The 7606-nt window shown below is 38.8% G+C and overlaps 1 protein-coding gene across 7 annotated transcripts in view; it reads right to left on the bottom strand.

Annotated features, from left to right (window-relative positions):
* The window catches only part of VPS45 (vacuolar protein sorting 45 homolog), a 93774-nt gene that overhangs the window by 8100 nt on the left and 78068 nt on the right, over positions 1-7606 (bottom strand). For 3 of the 7 annotated variants that reach the window (XR_002785593.2, XR_002785597.2, XR_002785594.2), the window contains one exon: positions 382-545. The exons of 2 other annotated variants lie outside the window; for them this stretch is intronic. The gene's annotated coding sequence lies outside the window, so the exon portion shown is untranslated. The remainder of the gene's footprint in view (positions 1-381; positions 546-7606) is intronic. 2 more of the 7 variants (XR_002785596.2, XR_010321531.1) reach the window with 2 other exon arrangements.

Here is a 7606-nt window from a genome sequence, read left to right as displayed (position 1 = left end):
TCCATATTGGTATATCAGCTCAGAAACTTTCTTGGAGGTCTAGTATTTTGTTTTAAAAAAATGTGTAATAATTTACACCCTTTATAGTAGGGGTCCTTTGTCTTTCATAAAAGGACCTTTAAATTTTTGAAAAAATATATTTTAAGGTACTTATCAGTCTTATCAGTTATTTAACTCTACTTTTGCACATTCCCCGAAATTATAAGAAAATGGACATTTCAAAAGATGTGTCATGCTTATTTTGTGCCTTTCTGTGTCCCTGGGAATAACTATATCCTAATTTGAGAAATGCAGATTTGTTTCATTCCCCTACTAGACCATAACGTCATAGGAGATAGGGACATCTACATCCTTGTGTTTTAGTCCCTGCCCTAATAGTACCTTGTATAGAGCAGCCAGTCAATAGTATCTTCCCTCTTGCTCCCAAGCAATATGATCATAACATTTTGGTAATATCCTCGTCTGCCCATTTCTTCTTCCTGCTCCTTGACAATAAATAATGGCAGTAAGTGAGATGGTCACGGTCCCCTCCTGTAAAGGGTGTCCTGGAAATATGGGGGTAATACTTGGTTTGTTAGCTCTTAAAAACTGCTTATAAATCTCAAAAATGTGTTTTATGTGGTTGCTGAGGAATATATGTTATGACACGCAAAACAAAATTGATTACTGTCATCACTATATCCTCTTGGAATACACATTAGAGGTTTTTTTCTTACATTCTTTTTTTAAAATAATATTTTATTGTATAGCAGATTAGGTAATCTGTATAGCAGATTAGGTTCCCGTTCAATAATTTCTACCTAAATTGTTCACCAACATTAGTTACAGTCTTTACCACGTATGAACATTGTCATGATTTTGATCCTGGTTGCTCCATTTACAGTAATCTAGTTTCCCTGTCCTCTTATTTATTTTTTTTAATTGTACTTTAGATGAAGGTTTACAGAGCAAACTATTTCTCATTAAACAATTAATACGTGTACTGTTCTGTGACACTGGTTGCCATCCCATGACATATCATCACTCTCCCCTTCTCAAACTTAGGTCCCCCATCACCAGCTTTCCTGTCCTCTTGTCCTCACCCCGGAGCTGGTGTACCCATTGAATTGCATTTTGTTTTATGGGCCTGTCTAATCTTTGGCCTCTTATTTTGTTTTAAAGTAATTATTAACCATTTGGTCTCATACAGATGATTTTTTAAAAGAAGCACAGTACTCAAGGGTGGTACTATTTATTTTGTGAGCCTATCTGTTTCTTTGCTAAAAGGTGACTTCAGGGGATAGTTTCAGTTCAACATTTAAAAAGTATCTCAGGGTAATAGTCTTGAGGAGTCCTCTAGTTTCTACTGGTCCAGTAAGTCTGGATTTTGAAGAATCTGAGGTTCTTTTCCACATTTTTCCCTATTCTATCAGCATCCATCTATTGTGGCCCTGACCAGAATCATCAGTAGTGGTAGCTGGGCACCATCTAGTTTTTCTGGTCTCAAGGTAAATGAGGACATGATTCATATAGACAGTCTTACAGACTAGTTTCTTCTCTGAGTTTGGGGTTTCCTTCTTTTTCTTTTGCTGTGGATGAGTAGAGACCAATAGTTGTATTCTTAAGCACTTTAATAACCAAGGGTAAAAAATAAATACATAGCATTTAACAAGTCCATTGGTTTTTAAAGTGAATTAGGGAATCAACACGAGCTGACTAAACAGAGATTATGAATGTGTATGTCCAATTTTACATATATATATATCCATACATATGTATGGATATATATATAAAGGTACACTGATCATGACATTATGTTAGAGATATATTCCAAAACAGTCTAGAAAAAAAGGTCTTCTTGCCAAGGCCATGATTCATAGGGATTTCAAACTTACCACCATGTTGCAGGAGGACTGGTGGTGTAGTGGTTAAGAGCTCATCTGTTAACCAAAATGTTGGCAATTTGAATCTATCAGCCGCTTCTTGGTAACCCTACGGGTCAGTTCTACTCTGTCCTACAGGGTTGCTGTGAGTCAGAATTGACTTGATGGTAACGAGTTTGGTTTTGACCATGTTGTAAAGTTAGACCATTTTAAGGCTTATCTTTCTTCTGATTAAGATAGAAGGGAAGTACCCTGAGATAATTGTTAAACCTTAAGTCAAAAATATCCCCTTAAATCTTCTTAAAATCAAATAATAATTTAGCTTAACTAGTAAAAAATACCTGCCTTTAGCATTATGCCCTTTTAAGAACTATCTATATGAATCAAATTGACAACAGCAATTCACAAGATCAGATAGGAGCGGTACATACACACACTGGAATACTACACAACGATAAAGAAAAATGATGAGTCCACGAAAAATCTTGAAACATAGATGAAATTTGGAGGACATTATGCTGAGTGAAGTAAGTCAATCACAAAAGGACAAATATTGTATGCAACCACTATTATAAAGTAATAACAAAAACTTTACACACAGAAAAAAAATCCTTTGATGGTTACTAGGGATGGGAGGAGGAGGGACGGAAAATTACCAAATCGATATTAGATATGTGTTAATATTGGTGAAGAGAAAGACAATACACAATATGGGAGAAGTCAGCATAACATGACCAATGCAAGAGAGGACACTGAGAGGAATCCAAGAATAAAGGACAACTACAGTAAATACTATAGCATAGACAATCCTGCAACAAGAGTATTAACAAACAATAATTCATGAATGGATACGTTGGTAAATAGCTATGGCAAGAGATGTGGGAGGGTGTAAGAGAACACACCTACCAGCAGATAACGGTTTGGTGGTGGGTATTCTACATGTGTGACTGTAGGTGCTCCTCCTATATTAACATAGACAAGACAGCACACAAGGGGCACAGTCAGGGAAACCTCTTAGACATAACCAAACACATCATGGGAGGAAGTTCCTAGGCTCAAAGGCAAAGGACCATAGACTTGGGTGACAGCTACATCAACTGGCACAACATAGTTCATAAAGACAATGTTCTGCAACCTACTTTGATGAGTGGCATCTGGAGTCTTAAAAGCTTGTGAGCAGCCAGCTAAGATACAACTACTGGTCTCTTCCCATCCAGAGCAAAGGAAAGTGAAGAAAACCAAAGGACTAACAGATCACATGAACCACAGCCTACACAACCCCAACACCAGAAGAACTAGATGGTGCCTGGCTACTACTACCAACTACTACGACTGCGATCACAACAGGAAGTCCTGGACAGAGTAGGAGAAAAATGTAGAACAAAAAATTTCACAAAAAAGAGCAGACTTACTGGCCTGACAGGGACTGGAACCCTGAGACTATGGCCCTAAGACAACCTTCTGACCTGGAACTGAAGCTATTCCCAAAGTCCGCCTTCCAGCCAAACGATAGATAAGTACATAAAATAATAACATCCGAGAGGAACGTGCTCCGTAGAACAATCAATTATATGAGATCAAAGGGAACTATCTGTTCAAAAGCAAAGATGTGAAGGTAGGAAGGGGCAGAATGTCAGGACGAAAAGAAAGGGGAACCCAGGGCAGAAATGGGGAGAGTGCTGACACATTATGGGGAATGAAACCAAGGCCTTGAAACACTTTATGTACAACAATGGAATGGAAATCTTATTTGCTGTGTAAACTTTCACCTAATGCACAATTTAAAAAAACTTAAAAAAAAAAAGATTAGATAGGAACCTTAGGGGGCAGTGAGTTTATGTTAATGGAGGAGGAACAACTCAGAAAAGGAGGGTGAAAATGGTTGCACTCTCGAATGTAACCAGTGTCACTGAATTGTACATGTAGAAACTCTTGAATTGGTGTACGTTTTGTCGTACATATTCCTAACAAAATAAAAATAAAAAAAAAAAAAACGGATAGAAGGGAAGTAATAGGAAATTCATCTTTCCTTTGTTGTCAGTAAGTTATCATCTCTTTTTTGATTAACATTTTTCTTTTACTGTATTTAACATTGGGCAGAACATATCCAAACATGCTATTTATGTTTACAACTTAAGAAGTTAGAGAGAGGCGGGGCCGAGATGGCAGAGTAATCAGACGCTTCCAGTGAACCCTCTTATGACAAAGACCTGAAAAAACAAGTGAAACGATCATATTTATGACAAGCTAGGAGCCCTGAACATCAAAGGCTAAGTTGGAAAACGGACTGAGCAGCAAGGGAAGGGAGAGATCGTTCAAAGCGGAGAGGAGTTGCTGGACCTGAATCACCGGGAACCCTCAGGCACCATTCCCAGGAGCAACTGCAGTGGCCTGGTGGTAGCGTCTGGCCACAGTTTCCTCAGGGAGAAACAGCCAGATGCACAGCCTACTCACACCTCTGGAACCAGAGAAGAATGGCGCCCTTGGCAAAAGCTAAGTACTTGCATATATTTTGCTGCGTTCCCATCTCCCAAGCCAGCTTCAGTGGCTGTTGATTTCCTCGGGCCTGAGATAGGTCCTGCTGCGCGCCCTGTGCCATTCTCCTGGCCTTGGAGAAGGTATAAATTCACAATTCGGGGAAAAGATAATCTGCCGGCTCCACTAACCTGGGAAGCTCAGGACAGAAGCGGCTCTGATTCAAGCATAAATGGTCCGTGAACCTTGAATACCTTTCCCCCCTGCATGGACCTGTGTGGGCCTACTTCATGAGAACATGCCCTTGTTGGCAGACTGCAACTGTTTCGGCTGTGCGACAGAGAGATGGGTGTTTGATGTTTGACACTGCTTTGCCTATTAAACAGGGTCCTCACCTACTCACATCAGGGGCCTAAGGACTGGTGGCTCCACTCAGGTAACCCAGCCACCTGCGACAGGGGTCCAAGGATAACTGGTACCTCCCAGTCCTTACAACCAAAAGCAATGGGTGTCCATGGTCCATCTGCAGAACCCACCCACCTGTACGCTCTAGGGAACAGGGATGTGCTTTCCTCACAGACAATCGGAGGACGGTGGTCAGCCCCCTGCCTTGTTCAGGGCATGACCCCCTGCTGCAACCAGATACCGGTACCTACACCAATCACCCCTGCCCCTCTAAGACTGTAGGAAAGAGCCTGTACCACATGCTTGATGATCAACTACCTGGACACCTGAGCTGAATCCATACAAGAAAAGTGAATGGACTCCTAGGCTGATATACCTGATAACAGCTCTAGCCATCTGGTGACAGGATGTTAGAGCTTCAAAGGCAAAAATAATCAAGCTAGCTCACTCAAGCAACCTATTTGGGCATATCAAACCAAAACAAAGTGAGAAGCTAGGACACAGTAAGCAAACATAAAATGAACTAATAACTTACATATCGGTCAGAGACAACAGTCAATATGAAATCACATAAAGAAGCAGACCATGATCGCTTCAACAAGGTCTCAAAACAAAGAATCAAGGGATCTTCTGGATGAAGGTGCCTTCCTGGAATTACCAGGTGCAGAATACAAAAGATTAATATACAGAACTCTTCAAGACATCAGGAACAAGATCAGGAAGGAGATCAGGCAATATGCAGAACAACCCAAGAACACACAGATAAAGCTGTTGAAGAAATTAAAAAGGTTATTCAGGAAGAAAATGAAAAATTCAATAAGCTGCAAAAATCCATAGACAGCAACCAGAAATTCAGAAGATTAATAATCAAATTACAGAATTAGACAACAGAAAGTCAGAGGAGCAGAACTGAGGAAGTGGAAGGCAGAATTGATGAGATTGAAGATAAAACACTTGGCACAAATACATTTGCAGAAAAATCCAATAAAGGAATTAAAAAAAATGAAGAAAACCTAAGAATCATGCAAGACTCTATCAAGACAAATAACCTACAAGTGATTGGAGTACCAGAACAGGGAGGGATAACAGAAAATACAGTGAGAATTGTTGAAGATTTGTTGGCAGAAAACTTCCCTGATATCATGAAAGATGAGAAGATATCTATCCAAGATGCTCCACATAAGGTAGATCTTAAAAGAAAGTCACCAAGACATACTATAATCAAACTTGCCAAAACCAAAGATAAAGAGAGAATTTTAACAGCAGATAGGGACAAGTGAAAAGTCACCTACAAGGGAGAGTCAATAAGAATAAGCTCGGACTACTTGGCAGAAACCATGAAGGCTAGAAGGCAATGATGAGTTATATAAAGCACTGAAGGAAAAAAAATGCCAGCCAACAATCATATATCCAGCAAAACTGTCTCTCAAATATGAAGGTGAAACTAGGACATTTCCAGATAAACAGAAGTTTAGGGAATTTGTAAAAAACAAACCAAAACTACAAGAAATACTAAAGGGAGTTCTCTGGTTAGAAAATCAATAATATCAGATATCAACCCAAGACTGGAACACTGGACAGAGCAATCAGATGTCAACCCAGACAGGGAAATCACAAAAATAAATCAAGATTAAAAAAACGCTCAAAACAGGGAAACAGCAGTGTCATTATGTAAAAGAAGACAACATTAAAACAATAAAGAGGGACTGGTAAATGTAGTCACAGTTCTTTATATGGAGAGGAAGACAAGGCAATGTAAAGAAATAAAAGTTAGGTTTAAACATAGAAAAACAGGGGTAAATATTAAGGTAACCACAGAGGAGACTAACAATCCTACTCAACAAAATAAAATAAGAGAAAAAAATAGAGACTCAGCAGAAACAAAATCAACAACAAATATGAGGAAAAGACAATATATAAACTACTCAGCACAAAAAATTCAGTGGGAAAAAGAAACTGTCAACAACACGACAAAAAGACATCAAAATGACAGCACTAAACTCATACCTATCCATAATCATGGTGAATGTAAATGGACTAAATGCACCAATAAAGAGACAGAGTGGCAGAATGGATTAAAAAAAAATGATCTGTCTATATGTTGGCTACAAGAGACACACCTTAGACTTAGAGACACAAACTGAAACTCAAAGGATAGAAAAAAATATATCGAGCAAACAACAATCAAAAAAGAGCAGGAGTGGCAATGTTAATTTCTGACAAAACAGACTTTAAAGTTAAATCCACCACAAAGGATAAGGAAGGACACTATATAATGATTAAAGGTACAATATACCAGGAGGATATAACCATATTAAATATTTATGCACCCAATGACAGGACTGCAAGATACATAAAACAAACTTTAACAGCATTGAAAAGAGAGATAGACAGCTCCACAATTATAGTACGAGACTTCAACACACCACTTTCGGTGAAGGACAGAACATCCAGAAAGAAGCTCAATAAAGACACGGAAGATCTAAATGCCACAATCAACCAACTTGACCTCATAGGCATATACAGAACACTCCACTCAAGGGCTGCCAAGTATACTTTCTTTTCTAGTGCACATGGAACATTCTCTAGAGTAGACCACATATTAGGTCATAAAGCAAGTCCTGGGAGAATCCAAAACACTGAAATATTACAAAGAATCTTCTTTGACCATAAGGCCATAAAGTAGAAATCAATAACAGAAAAAGCAGGGAAAAGAAATCAAACACTCAGAAACTGAATAATACCCTGCTCAAAAACGACTGGGTTACAGAAGACCTGAGGGATGGAATAAAGAAATTTATAGAATCCAGTGAGAATAAAAACACTTCCTATCAAAAGAACCTCTGGGACACAGCAAAAGCAGT

Source organism: Loxodonta africana, chromosome 3 (genome assembly GCF_030014295.1).
Source record: "Loxodonta africana isolate mLoxAfr1 chromosome 3, mLoxAfr1.hap2, whole genome shotgun sequence".
In the NCBI taxonomy this organism is placed as follows: domain Eukaryota; kingdom Metazoa; phylum Chordata; class Mammalia; order Proboscidea; family Elephantidae; genus Loxodonta; species Loxodonta africana.
Note: the sequence above shows the minus strand (reverse complement) of the source record. Positions and strands in the feature narration are given on the sequence as shown.